Here is a 6,694-nt window from a genome sequence, read left to right as displayed (position 1 = left end):
ATGAGATTTTTAAAATATTAATCTAATAAATTTTTTTTGAATGATATATTTGTAAAGAGTTTCATTAGATATAAGTATAACTTAAGTCTGTCTCAATAAATTTTGATCTGTTATAATTGAATTCAATGTCAACCTCCAAAACTCCTTTTAAACATGAAAACTGGCACCAGCACTGAGGCATATTTAATAAGCGGGCAAACATACTTAGAAGCATATTCACTTTACACAACTTTGGTCCATGGTATGGATACTTAGCATTAGTACATGTCAAGTTGAAAGAATGGTTCAATCAATCAAAAAAAAAAAAAGTTGAAAGAATGGAATTTTTATTTTCTTTGCGTTAAGTTAAAGCAAATCTCCTTCTCAAAAAAAAGTTAAAGCAAATCTATCAAATGGTTCTTTAGATATAAAATGGAATACTAGATAGAGATTTTTAAAAACTAAAATCATACTTAAGAGTGTCTGTGTAAAGAGAATTATAGAATGTCTTTTTTTTGGGGCAAATTATAACTTATCCACTTATGGTTTAATCGAAATTTAAGTTGCTTACTTGTTGTTTAAAATTTGACACTTCACACACTTGAGGTTTGACCAAAATTTAGGTTGCTTACTTGTGATTTGAAAACCCATGATGCAAGTGTTTCATTGTATTCTTTATGATATTATTTGATCTTGTATTTTTATGTTTTTTGTGTTTTTGGAGGGGAGAGATATAAAAGTGAAGCAAAATTACATATTTAGTCCATTTTTTAACAAAAGTTAACCTTAGGTGGGTAAAATTTCAAATTTCAAATCACAGATAGACAACTTAAATTTCAGTTAAACCATAAGTAGGTAAGTTGTAATTTGTCTTCCCATATATATATATATATTTTTTTCAATATAAGTCATGTCCAAGTTACATTTAATTTTGTGGTAATAGTATAGAATCAATTGGTACTTATAATCCCATAGTAGGATTTATACTTCAAGTCTATGTCACATTTCATATTAATTAAATGACAAAATTTAGTTACGAACTTAATTTGTAGCTAATAGCTACAACTCCAACCAATATCTTTTTTTATTAAATGTGAGTTTTGATAAATTCATTATGGGATTATATTTTCTTCTTATATCATTCATGCTTGCAGAATTCCAAAAGATCAATGATCAATAGTTATTTCATCAATAAAATGTTTAAATTTTAATTTTTTATAATCTAAAATTATGCATAAAAAATGAAAATTATTGATCAAATAGTAAATAACATCTGATTAGCACAAAATTTGACATGTGTGTTAAAAATATAAAGAGCTTGAAATCCAACCGTTAGAATTTCTAAATATATACTCATGTTAATTTTTTTAGTGGAAGTTATAGCCATTTGTTATAACCAAGTTTATAGCCAAAGTTTGGCCTTAATTGAATGTCCTTACATCCAAATTCACAAATTCAAAATTTTTTTTTTTCCATATATATATTATAATAAGAAAAACCTGAAGGTTTGAGCCTTGAGGAGATAATGTAATCCCTTTCCCAATAAATAAATCTATCAAAATATCTTTCTCAAGTTATTGACTGTTGTTTCTAAAAAAAAAAAAATTATTGAGTGTTGCAACACAGCGAAAGAATTATACTGTTTAATCTGAACCGATCCTTATACTTTAAGTTGGAGAGTTATTATTCTAGCATTACCATTTCTAGTTGAAAACGCACTTCTAATGAATCTTTTTATTTTTTTTAAGTATAATTTAAATCTACGAATCAAGGAATAGAGTATCGTAGGAATTAACCTTTTTATTTTTGGTGCTTTTTGCACTATATAAACACTGGCATTTGCCACGGGTAAGTCGAGTGAACTTCTCTAAAGAAATTGCTCAAGAAAGAATCGCCTTGCTCAGTAAGAGTTACCCTCTTATTTTCTTTTTCTATTCTGTTTCCCCCATTTTTGGTTGACCAAAGTATGGGCTCTAATTATGTAGAACTTATCTGAAATACCTTCTCATTATTTGAACTTAGTTTTCATGATGGGTCTACATCAACTTCTCTTGTTTGTAGGACAATAAAGGCAGCATAAAGAGTGGTGAAGCCTGCAATATAGTTGCACTCTTATCTGGTATATAATTTAATGCTAACCAATTTTGCCTTGTATTTGAATTTTGAAAATTATAAGTACTATTGCCATTATTTTTTCAAAATTTCAAAGCAATTTTCACTTTCAAAATTAAGGGCAAAACAGAACCTATGCCGCTGGCTCCAAGAGTTCAGAAAACATTCTATGTGTCAGTGTTACACACACCTCTTTTTTTTGTTAAACAATTTTGAGTAATTATTAGTTGGGAAATTGCACTTAGCCCACTTGTGGTTTGATTCATTTTAACAAAGCTCACTTGTGGTTTAAAACTTATCACTTAACTTACCTGAGGTGCTTCTGTTAAATACCCGTTACCCACCTTTGTCATTTCTGTTAGAAAATCTCCTTTACTATTTAAGCCAAAATTAGAACCCAAATAAAACCCCCAAAAAGAAGAACGAGCTCTCTCCCTCTCTCTACCTCAAAATCCCTAAAAATCCCCAAACCCATTATCCCTTTCTCTCTTTACTTCGATTGCTTGACAGAGTTCAAGTTCACTAGGTCCCTATTCATTGCAGTTGTTCTCCAAGTGGTTCTGTGGTTGTGTGTTCTTTTATTTTGTTTCGATTTGTTCATGGTGATGAATTGGAACTTTTGGGTTCTCTGATGGTTGGTTTTTGGAAAGGGTGGTTGTTTCTTTGTGTTTGGATTTGGATTTTTGGGGTGTATTTGATGAAATGTGGTTTTTTATTTGGGTTTATGGGTTGTAGTGCTTGGCTAGTGGTGTGGATGGGGGTTAGTGGTGGAGATTGGGTTTGCGGGTTGTAGTGCTTTGCAAAGGAGCTCTTGCTGGTATTAAGAAAGCCTCTTGGTAGACAAACAACACATAAAAAAATGTAAGGTGGGGTTGCTTTAGTTTTGGGTTATGTTTTGATAGGTTGAAAGCTTCAAAACATCTCTTTGGTGTATTTTTTCCCTAATTTGTTTTTTTTTCCTCCCTAAACAATCACAACTAAAGACACACAAACCCACACCAATACCGTGACTACCCAATACCCACCCAAAACATTTGTTTGCTGCCCTTTGTTCATACATTTGCAAAAGATTTTCATAGTTTCAGCATCATCATTTGTAGAAGTTTCTTTATCTTTGCCCTTTTTAGTACATTTAAATTCAAAAATGGAAACCCAGAAGCACAAAATTTCAAAACTAACTTGTGCTAAGGGATTCTTCATATTAATGGATGAATTTGCGAAATTTTGATCTTGAGATTTTTAGTATAAATGGTTTTTTTTTTTTTTTTTTTTTTTTTTTTTTTTTTTTTTTTTTTTTTTAGCTTTGGATTCAAAAGAGTAGATGGAGGAGGGAGACATAAAATATTATTGAAAAGACATTTTTACCCCTGTTTTTCTAATGGAAAATGGTGAGGTGGGTTATGGATGTCTAACGGAGGATATCTCAGGTGGGTTAAATGACACTTTTTAAACCATGGGTAGGCTTAGTTAAAACCGGTCAAACCATAGGTGGGTTAACTGCAATTATCCCTTATTTAGAATTAGTATTCCCTCCTTAGTCCTCTCACATTAATGGCAGCTCCAGCAATTTTTTTAGGAGGTTATTAAGAAACTCAAATTTAATAAAAAGAGAATTTGAATATATTGAGTTATCGACCAAAAAAAAAAAAAAGAATAAATGCAAATATATGAAGTTTTACAATTTTTTCTACAAGTTTTTATGTTTTGAAATAGTTAAAGGATAGTTTATTATCAGTTGTCTAACTATTTTATTTTGTTAAGTTTGTATAACATTTTTAATTTTATATAATTGTCATTATCTATTTTCATTGTTTTTATAAAAATATTTTAAATAAACTAGTAAAAAATATTTTATATACAAATAAATAAACTAGTAATATAATTTTTTTTCAAGTAAGAGGGTTCAAATGAACCCCACCTAAAGAGTATGTAGTGCCGCTCTTGTCTCACATAAAACAAGATCTATTAATTAAAATTGTGATGAGATCCACCATTTATGTGAGAAGAAGAAGAATCTTGTTATTGTGCTTGGGTATTCTCAAACAGTAACAGTTTCATACATTTATCTGTCAACTTCTACTTGAAAGGAATTGGGCCTAAAACTACACTGCTGTGTTGTTTTTTGCTTCCCTTTTTTTTGGTCATTCCTGAAGAAGCAGTTTAAGGAGGCAAAAACGGAACAGGAAACAGAACCGAAATATGGCTGTGAAGACTTCAGATAATGCAGCAATTTATATTGAAGGTTTGGAATCTTTGATAAAAGCTAGGAAGTCCCAAGATCTATTCATGTCACGTAAGTGTTGCATCTTCAAAACCCCAACCATACTCCTCAGGCTTAGGGGTGTGCAGAAAACCCACCAAACCCAACCCAACCCACGGGGTTGGGTCGGTTTTTAAGGCTTGGTGGGTTGGGTTGGGTTACAAAATTTTTTTTTATAGCGGGTTGGATTGGGTTTGGGTCATAAAATTACAAACTCGCCAAACCCGACCTGACCCACCCATATTTAATATATATTTTATATTTAATAATTTTTTTTAAATCAATTGTAGGGCACTTATATATATTTAATAATTTAAAAAAAAACCCAGTTGTAGAGTAGCATTTCCTCAATTCCTTCTACTAATACTAATTTAATATATATATATATAATATTATATAATTAATAAATTTTTTTAAATAACCAGTTCTTCCTATCTTATATAAAAGCTAATTAGTTCACACAAATCCTAATAAATTAGTATTGTTGTTTAGTCATTAGTATTGTTTGTCTTTAAAGAGTTACATTGACACTAATGTTTAGGTTTTTTTTAATATATTAATATTTATATTTTTTTCTACTTAATTTAATAATAATAATTAAAAAACTTTGTCAAACCCATGGGCTCAACCCGACCCATGTGGGTTGGGTTGGGTTGGGTTGGGTTAGACTTATGTGATGGGTTGGGTTGGGTTGAATTTTTTTTTGACCCACCATGGTGGGTTGGGTCAAAAAATCCCCTCAACCCGACCCAACCCGACCCATGCATACTCCTACTCAGGCTTAATGAAAAGGCTTATGTCCAGATGTGTTTTCTATTGGGCCTTTCCACCGTGGCCGTCCAGAGTTCAAAGAAACGGAAAAAATTAAAACAAAGTATTTGCAAAGCCTTATTTCTCGATCACCCTTTCCAGAAGAAATGTTGAGAAATTTAACCAATTCGGTCAAGGATGTGGAGAGAGAAGCTCGTGAGTATTATGGTAAACCAATTGATTACACCCCAGATGAATTTGTTAAAATTTTGTTAATTGATGGTTGCTTCATTGTTGAACTGTTCCGTAAGGATTTTTATACAGAGCTTAGAGAAGAGGATGACCCGATTTTCACCATGTCATGTATGCGTCAATTTCTATTTCATGACTTGATATTGCTAGAAAACCAAGTACCATGGATGGTTTTGGAGCGTTTGTTCAACTTCACCGTGGATCCTAGACACAAGATGCCTCTAATTGAACTTGCCCAAGATTTTTTTGGTGACTTTTTCGTTTCAAAGCCGCGTTCTGGTTACCCTCCTATCCAAGACATCAAGCATATCCTCGATGTGTTTCGAAAATGGTTGGTTTCACCAACTGAGGAGGAAAGAGGCCACTTAGATTGGACTCTCCTCATGCCCTCTGCGACGAGCCTTGTAGAGGCTGGAGTCAAAATTAAGAGGCGTGAGTCCAAAAGCATCGTAGACATAAAGTTTAATAATAGAGTCCTGGAAATCCCTGGTTTGTATATTCATGAGATAACAGAAACCTTCTTTCGAAATCTCATCTGCTTTGAACAATGCTTCCCAAATTGTGAACCAAGGTTCACTTCCTATGCTGTGCTCATAGACAACCTCATCAACACTGCCAAGGACGTGGACATACTCTGTGAGAATAAGATCATCGATAACTGGTTGAATCCAGAGGATGCTGTTCCATTCTTCAACAAGCTTTACTACAATGCTTTTCTCAAGGAAATCTATTACCAGAAGGTTCGTCAGGATTTGAATAATTATTGCAAGCGCAGGTGGCCTAGATGGCGTACTATGCTTGTGCGCAATTATTTTGACACTCCTTGGGCTATTCTTTCGACTGCGGTCGCTGCCATCCTTCTCATCCTCTCTTTTACACAAACTTGGTACAGCATCTATTAAGAAACACAGTGGATAATGAATAAATGAACTTCTTGTATTATTGTATACTAGTGAATAACCCATATCATGTACAGGATACCAGTACACAGTTGGAAATCGTGACTTCAAGTCACGATATAAGTGCATTTCAAGGGTGTATGTAATAAGGTTGTATAATAAACACTAGCTTTTACTTATTATACTTAATCCTATTTGCTAGTATTTCTAAGGATTCTTTGTCTTATCACTATCACTATTCGTATTTGCAAATTGCAATCCAATACATACAAAGAACCATCCGGAATCTTCTCAAAAAAAAAAAAAAAAAACTGTCCAAAAAAAGGCAAAGTTTGACATAATAGAACTGAACACCATTAAGGTTTATCTTATTAATCAATTTTCTTTCATCTGTTGGGTCGTATTCCTTCTGGTGAAATAACTTTTTAATGTAAAGATAAAA

General features: G+C 32.4%; 1 pseudogene; it reads left to right on the top strand.

Moving 5' to 3' along the window:
* The first annotated feature begins 1,855 nt into the window (after positions 1-1,855).
* On the top strand, positions 1,856-6,348 carry LOC115978260 (annotated as a pseudogene).
* Positions 6,349-6,694: the final 346 nt, after the last annotated feature.

This window comes from Quercus lobata, chromosome 2 (genome assembly GCF_001633185.2).
Source record: "Quercus lobata isolate SW786 chromosome 2, ValleyOak3.0 Primary Assembly, whole genome shotgun sequence".
NCBI classification, from domain to species: domain Eukaryota; kingdom Viridiplantae; phylum Streptophyta; class Magnoliopsida; order Fagales; family Fagaceae; genus Quercus; species Quercus lobata.
Note: the sequence above shows the minus strand (reverse complement) of the source record. Positions and strands in the feature narration are given on the sequence as shown.